Source organism: Mauremys reevesii, linkage group 2, assembly GCF_016161935.1.
Source record: "Mauremys reevesii isolate NIE-2019 linkage group 2, ASM1616193v1, whole genome shotgun sequence".
In the NCBI taxonomy this organism is placed as follows: Eukaryota; Metazoa; Chordata; order Testudines; family Geoemydidae; genus Mauremys; species Mauremys reevesii.
The window spans coordinates 137,120,785-137,130,241 of NC_052624.1; the positions used below are offsets into that span (position 1 = coordinate 137,120,785).

A 9,457-nucleotide genomic window follows, 5' to 3' on the forward strand; every position below is an offset into this window, starting at 1 on the left:
CTACCTTGCCCTCCTCCTGCACAAATCATTGTGCTTATACCTTCATGTTAAATAATCTTTCCCTGTAGCTGTCAAATCTTTTTTTCCCCTGCCTCAACTTATGTTCTTTCATATGTGAAACTACTGGAGGCAGTGATAATATTAATTCAATTTATATCTTCAGTCCAAACTTCTGTGTTACTAGTTTTTCTTTTTTCTCAACTCCCCTTGAAAACTGTCTTAGGAAAAGGAGGTTCTAAAATAAGCAAATAAAATTAAATTAAATAGATCCCAAATGAACCAACAGCAACATGTTCAGTATGTTTTACTATACTTACCTTTCTTCCTCATAGGGCACTGGGGTAACTAGCCAATGTAAGCATGGTGCTTTAAAGATGTGAATTACTATACAAGTATTATAGGCTGGAATTTTCAGTGGAGGCCTAATGGCACCTACCTCTCTTTGACCCAGCCATGATGAATGTTTCAAAATATTAACATATGATATAATCATAAATGTTCTCTGTCACACCACTAAAATAGCAGAATAGCAGCTGTTATGGTTCTCAGGATACCGAGGACTGAGAGTCCCCATTATTACTGCCTCCAGCCAGAGGGAGTCTTGCTTGTGATAGCTGGGTGTTAGCTCCCTGCTACAGCACTAACCTTTCAGCCACTCAAGCATTCTCCTTTGGGCTATGCCAGCCCTGTCTCTGCCTTGCAAGTTAACAATAGGTGCACCCCAGGCCCCAAGTCCCTTTTGAAAGTTCTTCTGTCATATGCATGTCCCAGATGCTCTGTCCCTAAAGGAGCAGTATACACCAATTTACTATTTTTTACCTTAAAACTCCACTCCTGTATAACACACACAGCACTTATGAGCACTTATAATAAAACAAAAGAAGGTTTATTTGAGAAAATAGAGATTCCACTGGAAACAATAGATAGAAAGAAATGGTTACAATACAAAAGAAATCATACATGCAAATTAGGGCCTTCAGTTACTATTTACCTTTCCTATCTAATAAAGTATATTTCCTATCCCCGAAGTTCAGTCTGTTGCAGAATTGGCTGGCTTCACAGGAACCAGGATCCAAACGTTCATGAAATCCCACGGCTCCCCATGGTATTTCCTCAGTGAATGGATACAGTGTGCCTCTCTCCACTCTGTTATACTGAAACAGTCTTGTGTCTTTATTCATGTGTTTGTTGCTCTGTCTGAACAGGATTGCAGCTGGAACCACTGTCTGGTGTAATATCTGCAAGTATTGGCAGGTAAGCAATAGGAAGTCACTTAATCAACATGCTTTAGACTTTTTTTGTTTCTTTGTACCCCAAACAAGGCCACATTCCTTAGGCACAAGAACTTGCACAGAAATTCAGTTTTAAAGGGCCTGATCCCAAGAACTACTTTGCATCTGGACCTCCCGGTGACTTCTCTAGGACCAGGATTTCATTCTGGATCAGGCCTTAAGAGACGGGAAAAAGGAGTAGACTGAACTGATTGTTCTGAAGCTTCTGTTCAGTAGTAAGTTTTTCATTTCCTTTACATAATTGCAAATTAAGAGAGAAAAATCTGCCCAACTTCCACACGCCTCATACAATAGACACTACCAGTTGTGTGAAACTGAAGACCCGCTGTTCCATTTTGCTGTGGAAACTGCACTATGAAATATGTGAAAACTGTGCTAAAAGCAGCCAAAATGAATGGTTTAAATGCACTTTCAGAAACACATTAGAAATAATGAGTTCCCTTTTAGATTCACATGGCAAGTTAGCCCTCTGGCACTGGCGTGCTCCGTCCTCATTACAAAGTTTTATCTTTAAAATCTTTAAAGTTTTTTTTAAGTCCTATAAAAAGGCCCTAAGGTGCTGAGATTTTAGCGTTCTAGCAATATGTTTGAAGTCATAATTAAGGAATGTGCTAAACCTGCTATCAATTAAGTAATGAGAAATCCAGGAACAGGGCTTACCCTGGCAGAACTGTTCAGTTTTAAAAGAGATTAAACAGACAAGCAGAACTAGCAGTGGTATATGTAAACCAGCATTTCAGAGGGCATAAACACCAGTGTATGAGATGTAATAATATTAAAAAAATGTACCAGGTTTTGACAACAGTGCATTTGGCTGCAGAAATTATAAGTAGCTGAGAAAGAGTGCATGATATTAACTGGAGCAAAAAGAGTGAGCACATCTTGAGTTAACTAGATTTGGGACAAAGGAAAGCTTCCTAAGATAGGAGTGATTGGTTTCTGGAAGCATTCATTTCTCTTGTTTCATACAGATTCATTTAGTCCTGTTTGAATGAACTCAAACCTGAAATGTAACCCAGGCCAAACTATGTTTTTTGCTTGGTTTAGAAATGGAAGCTGAAAGCATACAAAACTATAGAGCAGGGATTGGCAACCCTTGGCATGTGGCTCACCAGGGTAAGCACCCTGGCGGGCCGGGCCAGTTTGTTTACCTGCCGCGTCCGCAGGTTTGGCCGATCGTGGCTTCCACTGGCCACAGTTCACCACTCCAGGCCAATGGGGGCTGTGGGAAGGGTGGCCACCACATCCCTTGTCCTGCGCCACTTCCCACAGTCCCCATTGGCCTGGACCAATGAACCGCGGCCAGTGTGAGCCGCGATCGGCTGAACCTGTGGACGCGGCAGGAAAACAAACTGTCCCAGCCTGCCAGGGTGCTTCCCCTGGCGAGACACATGCCAAAGGTTGCCGATCCCTGCTGTAGAGTTTCTCTCGAACTATAAGCTAGGTTCTCCTCTCCACAAAAAGCAGGAACTTCCTCCTTACTTCTTGGAGTCTTCTTGGAGATGTCTGGAGTTCACATGCTCCCTTGCTCTCAAGGAGTTTGGATGTCTCTCTCATGGCATACTCCCTCTTTACAACCTCATTAGGGGAAATCTAGCTGACCCACTTCCTGATTGCTCTGTCTTCTGGGGGATCCAGCAAGTTAGGCCTGCTGTCTTTCCACCTCCCCAGTAAAGATCTTCTGGAGAGGGAGAAGAGATCTACCTGTCATGAAATTCTTCAGTAATTGGACCTTAGAATTACCACCGTCTCACACCAACATTGTCTGTGGTTAAGAGATACACCTACTCAACTGTAATTTAACAATCCAGCATGCCATTTTGGTTTTGATGTCTGGAGAACTGTTGCCTCTGAAATTTGTCATTTCAAGGGATGCCACTCATTTGAATTCCAAAGTTACCTGTATTTCACACACATCTGGTTCACAAAACGATGTTTGGTGGTGAAAATGACTTTGATAAAAACAATCACAAAATGGGGATTCTAGAGTTTACACCAAAGGAATGGATGCAATAGCATTTTAAGATTTCTGCATGAATAACTGTCATCCTCAATTTGGGGCTTTGTTTCATGTTGGATCTTGCAGCTTGGACTTAACAGATTTGACAGGTCTGGGAGAACTCACTTGTGATCATGTGCCACTAGGCAAGGGACCCTGAGGTAGGGGTGCTGGAACAATTTGCATGATGAGGGTGCTGAGAGCCACTGAACCAAACTGTAAACCCTGTATTCAATAGAAACCACTTCAAACCAGGGGGTGCTGCAGAACCCCCCTCACTCCTAGTTCCAGCACCTATGTCCTGAGGGCTCACAACAGGGACTAAAGTTAGCACCACCACCCTCAGATGCTCTCCTTTTCTTTTTGTTGCTCGTCCCCATCATCTTCATCCCCCTTTCCTCTAACTCTATTGGATTTGAGTAGCTGTGCCACAGAATAGTAAAGAAAAGATTAACTATGACCATAGGCAAATGTAGAGCTCATTTTACCTGGGCTATAATGATGATCTGATGCACTTTCAGTCAGAAGCATCCTTTTCAACCAGTGTTTCAGTATAGTCCCTGACTACTTCTGTACTTGTAAGGGCTGCCTGCACTCTGACTCTGTGAAGGATACCAGAAACAAACCCAGCGTAGAGAAATATGAGAAACTGCCAATGAGAGGTTAGATTGTCTTGTGGTTAGGACACTGAAGTTGGATTCAGGGGACCAGGATCCAGTTTTCATCTGTCACAGACACCATGTATGACCTTCCATCAATAACTTGCTGTCAGTGCCTCAGCTCCCCCTCCCAGGCAGGCTATGAAGTTAGTGTATATGAAGCATTTTGATTACATGAGTACTACAAAAAGTCCTATAAATAAATTGTGTGCTTTTTCTGCCTCTCCCCTCTGCCAAACACTTTCCCCTCCCAGTCCAGCTATGGCCCCTTAAAAATGCTGTCTCTTGTAGGGTAGTGACTTTTGGTTTAGGGGAATTTTGATTTTAGGGTTTTGCCTGTCTCAAGACAAAATTAAATAAGGGTAGTACCCTGGCTGAGGTACTGCATTCATAGACCTCAGTCTAAGCCCACTGTCTTAAGTAGAACATCTCCCTTCACCTATAGATTGCAAAGAGCATTACAAAAGATTAACAGATTAATGTTGGAATTTTTGCTAAAGACAAAAAAAATCTAGGGAAAGAAAGAAATGCAAACTCTGCTCTTCCAACCTCTGTCTTTACAAAGATGGAAGAGCAATTCTGGAAACTATGGAATTCCAAATCATAGTGATCCCTTTTTACCCAAGTAGCTAGCCAAAGTTTGGAGCCTTCATGGGGCTCCAATATGGGGCAGAGATTGATGATGGAGTGTAGAATTTTCTTTGATGTAATCTTGTTTATTAACAAGGAATGTTCAAAGTCCTGGCTCTTTGAATGCAATATGAACAGAAAATGGGGGATAACTCCTTTCCTTACAAACCCAAGCATCCTTAACCAGCACTGGACCTAGAAGTTACCTCTAGGTTTCTCCCAGGGTCACACTGTGTTTACAAGGCTGCTGGCTTTCTTCTTCTCCTCCCTGGAGTCTGTTTGTTCTCTGCCCACCCCCCAGTGGAACCCTTCACCTACCTGCTGGTAGTTTCTCCTGTAAACTTGACTTTTATTTCTAAGATTCACTCAGGTCTACCTGAAAATTTAGAGGGGATCCTGATTTTCTTTTGGAAAGGATGAAGCACTGGTCACTCCAGGTGAGGCCCACCATGCAGTTGGATAGGGAGAGAATACATGGACAGGAGAGAGAGAGAGAGAGAGCTCTTTCCCCTGTGTCATTTCAACATGACCATAATGGTTACAAAATTGGATTTGACAATTAGAAGTTGAGAAGGAGTTGCTTTAGCAAAGTAGCTGAGAGAAAGGTTACTCACATTCATGCCAAAATCAGTATTGCAAGACTGGTGCGGGGAAAATTGCTATTTATTTTCTCTCAACTCCACCTTTGTCATATTATTTTATAACCCCAGAATACATTCTGTTTCTTAAAAAAAGTGGCAGAACAAAGTCCCTTTTTTAGATAGGGATGAAGAGAGACTCAGAAACTCCCACTTAGCTATGGCTGTGGGATTTAGAATCCATACCCAAATTCAAGTTTCGTGGTACTTTTAGTTTAAAAAAAAAAACACCTAAAACCCCAAAACAAACCATCACCCTACATCCAACTTCGTGGTGTTATAAATTAGGATCCAGATTTGAAGATAACCAAAAGTGGAGATTGAGTTTACAAGTTGAAGAGCTACTTGGTAGATTTTAAAATATCCTTCTTCATAGAAAACTGAGGCATCTAGTGCCTACAGGCTGCACATTGTTTTCCTCCACCAGCTTTGTATGAAGAACTTCTTGGCTGAATAAGGGTATACAGTGTTGGGGGAGACTTTCAGAAACCCCCACTCAACTTTGGCTTTAACATTGCAGAGTTAGTCACCAAAGGCGCACACAATTACAAAGCTTCAACCTGGATTCTTAAGTATTGGTCAATGGCCAATATGTTTTTGGTCTTTATAAAGTCTAGAAGCCTCAATAGTTCATTATTTCTACTGTTTTTTGTTGTTGTTGTTGTTTTTGTTTTTTTAAATAGATTTAAGTTAAAATCACTTTGTGTATTTTAAGAGATCAGGATTGAGACTTTAAAAATATAAATAATGGCATATTATGAGCTATCTATATTCTGAAATTTTTAAAGTTACTACCAGCATATTATGCATTTTCTTCAGTTTTCTAAAAGTATGTAATGCTTTAATGATAAAAGTGAGGGGAACAAAGCTATAATCAAAGAAAGCAAAAACAAGAGAATTCATGCTCAGAAGAGTATGAGAAATGGGGTGGGAGCTGATGGGCAGTGATGATGTAGAAAAGCCAGCCAATCCCCAAACCACTACGTTTTAATAATGGGTTATGAAGTTTTCATTAGCATTTTCTTGTGACTTTTAAAGCAAGACTACCATCCTGTGGCCATCATGCACAACTGCTACCTGAAATCATTAGCAAAAAACACAAAGGAACTTATGCCTGCTCTCTTTAAATTGCTCAGTTCTGCTTCCAGTTAGTGTTAATCACATCAGTCTTTATTCAGGCAAGACTCTCCCATTCAAATCAATGGACATTTTGCCTAAGAATTAAGTCTGTTGGATTTCACTCTATGCATAGGTGGCACAGCAAATAAATAGAAATCATGCACCACTGAGCACAGGTATCTTGTAAAATCCACTATGACTTTGGTTACTCTGTTATATCATGGGAGCAACTAGATGTCACAACCAAGATCAGGGCCCCATTGCACTAGTCATTGTATAAACATAGTGAGGGAGTCCTGTCCATGAAGAACTTATACTCTTTACCTGTTCTTTTTTTCCCAAGGCATTATTCCCTTTTACACAGATGGGAATTTGGGCTATTAAGTGACTTGCCCAAGGTCACACAATGTCTGTGGCAGCACCAGGAATTAAACTCTGATTGCCAAATCCCAGGCTAGCAACTTAATCACAGGGCCATCATCCCTCTGAAGTGCACACGTATAGCAGTAGGGTTTAGCTTTTTAGCTGTATCCGATAATAGAATTAATCTCATTGCTGGGTAAGTCCCTGCCCTGCAGTAGGTTTCCATGGTGAGGTTCAGTTGTGCAAAGGGACCAGAGGCAAGACAGGTGTGTTGCACAGCTCAGCTGTATAGCAGCTTCCTGTGCACCAGCACAAAGAGGTTGGTTAATTATGAGACAGGATATCTTGAAGAAGCCATGGAAAGAAACTGCCTTCAGTTATTGGAGGTTCTAGTCTTTCCTTGTCTGACTTACTACTTCCAATGGAGACTCGGTTGGAGGTCATGAGCCAGGTGACAACTGTTGACATCAGTTCTGATCTTGCTTTTCAGTGGAAGTGCTCATCTGACATGATAAAAAAGCGTTTTCCCCCACAGTTGCATGTTTGGTCAGGCTGCTCCCTTATCTATCCCATGATCATCTTGCAGCAAAAGAGGATTACTCTTCTCCATGGATGATACAAGGACAGTTGTGACCAACAAAGGCATTTGAATGTAGCCAAACCATAGCCTGAGCCAATACTATTTCAACCAAGGGACTGACAGCTCAAGAACTCCCTGATGTTTACTTTTATGCGTGTCTATACTCACTCCCCCCCCCACCTTTTAGGAATTCTATTAAACTGCAGTTGGCAGGAGATCGTGCTTTTTCTTTGGTGACCCCCTACATAGTAAAATTCACCACCCTGCATCTCTGTACCATCCCATCCCTTCCCCTCCCTTTACATTTGGAAAGTGTCCTCTGAACTGTTTTGGTATTACGGTAGTAAACTAATATTTAGAATCCTTCCCTTTCTGTATATGGTTGCCTATATATCCATTTCTTTTGGTAACAGTTAAATCATTTTATGGTTTAATTATGAATTACTCAGAGCTCCTTGGATGGGGCAGTTTATAAGAGTTGTTTTTATTTTATAATGCCAATCCACACTTCTATTTGAGGTTAGGAGGTACGTTAGGCCTTAGTAAAAGCCAAGTATCGAGTTGGCTTTCTAGGTATATGTGCCTGAGCCCACATCCCAGATTTTAAACACCCCCAATGTTTGAGGATCTTTTATTCCCAGGCCATAACATTTGGATCTGCATCACATTTCAAATATATTGTTTTCCTAATGATCACAGCACATCACAGAAGGTTCTCAGAACCTTGCAGAATCAGTGCATATTGTACTAACTGCTTTTTTTGGCAGGAACTCAAAACTCATTTTGAGGACATTAGTAGCAAGTTGCACTTTTGAATATAATTGTGAAAAGGACCATGAACCCACTCAACAAAATCATAGCTGTAGACTGGTGAAGGGTTTAATTTCTGATCATTCAACTCTATGTGCTTTAAAATGGTAAATAATGCATTTTAAGATAAGGGAACCAGGAGGATGGGTGCTAGTGCTTGGCATTAAGCTGAATGAACATGGACACTGGAAATACTAAAGCAGAGGAAGCCTTCTCAATTTATATTTCTTCTTTGCCATTTTATCTTTTATGTTGTACAAAGAAAAAAGAGCTCCTACTGAAAATGCCAAAGGCAAGTGGGGGGGAATTCTGAACCCTTCTCTCCATGTTCCTCTGCTATCTCAAGTCATACGCCTAAAACCATTGTGTGGAACATCTGAAGTATACAGCTCACTAGGGGGCTTGGCTGTATACCCTCTATCAGGGAATTGTCTAGCTTTCTTTTAATAGTTCTTGTGAAGTCTTCTCTGGCTCCACTGAAGGCTGTGCTAGTTAGCGATGAATTCCTAGACTAAACTTTATAATTAATTATATGTTTTTGTTTCACTGACAAAAACTGAAAACTTTTCATTTGTTTTATCCAAAATGATTTTTTTAAATGTTTGGTTTGCCCACTGAAATAAAAAATCAGTTATTTGTTTAGCTGTAGTCGCAACACCAGCTTTGCCTGAGACCATGGAAAGCAAGTCTGCGGGAAAAATCAGCATTATTTACCACTAGGTATCCACTGGGAAAAGCTCATTTGACTACATATAGGGGTACCATGAGAGTCACCTTTAAATGGAAATAAATTTAAATAAAATAAAATCTAAAGACACCTTAACTCAAAAGGAAATGTAGAGACTACTTACAGGCCTTGGCAGTTGTTTCAACTAAGAATAGTAGGAGGGAAATACAACTGGTTGGTTGAGTACATCAAGTGGCATGAGAGACAGAGGAGACACTACAGGAATACCATCCGCATTCTTCAAGCAAGCTTTGCTATAGACTGACCCCGTATGTTGTGGGTCCCCACATGGGACAAAATTTTGAAGCACTGGATCAATGCTACATTTAAAAACAAACACATACACATCTTTGGCAGAGATCTCTAGCCTAGCTTACACCTTGGGATTAAATGCCATGCCAAAACCAAGGTTGTTGATAATCTCTTCTTTCTCCGACCAATTGAAACAGCAGAGTATGAATACTCCAATATATTGTCTGCTTCCAACTGGGATAATAGATCTCCTAGGAAACAAGGTAGCTAAGGACTCTACTCCATCTTCTTCCTAGGGCCCAAGCATTCTAAAAACAAAGCACTCAACTAGAAGCCACAGTTCAGAATGGCAACCCTAAATTCTACCTTAACAGCCATTCCCATAATG

At 40.9% G+C, this 9,457-nt stretch overlaps 1 long non-coding RNA gene across 1 annotated transcript; it reads right to left on the minus strand.

Moving 5' to 3' along the window:
• Nucleotides 1–867: 867 nt before the first annotated feature.
• LOC120396377 lies at nt 868–9,240 on the minus strand. The gene is made up of 3 exons (XR_005593088.1): nt 8,942–9,240; nt 3,780–3,893; nt 868–1,238 (listed from the first exon to the last, which is right to left on the minus strand). It is a non-coding gene; the product is annotated as an uncharacterized LOC120396377 (long non-coding RNA).
• Nucleotides 9,241–9,457: the final 217 nt, after the last annotated feature.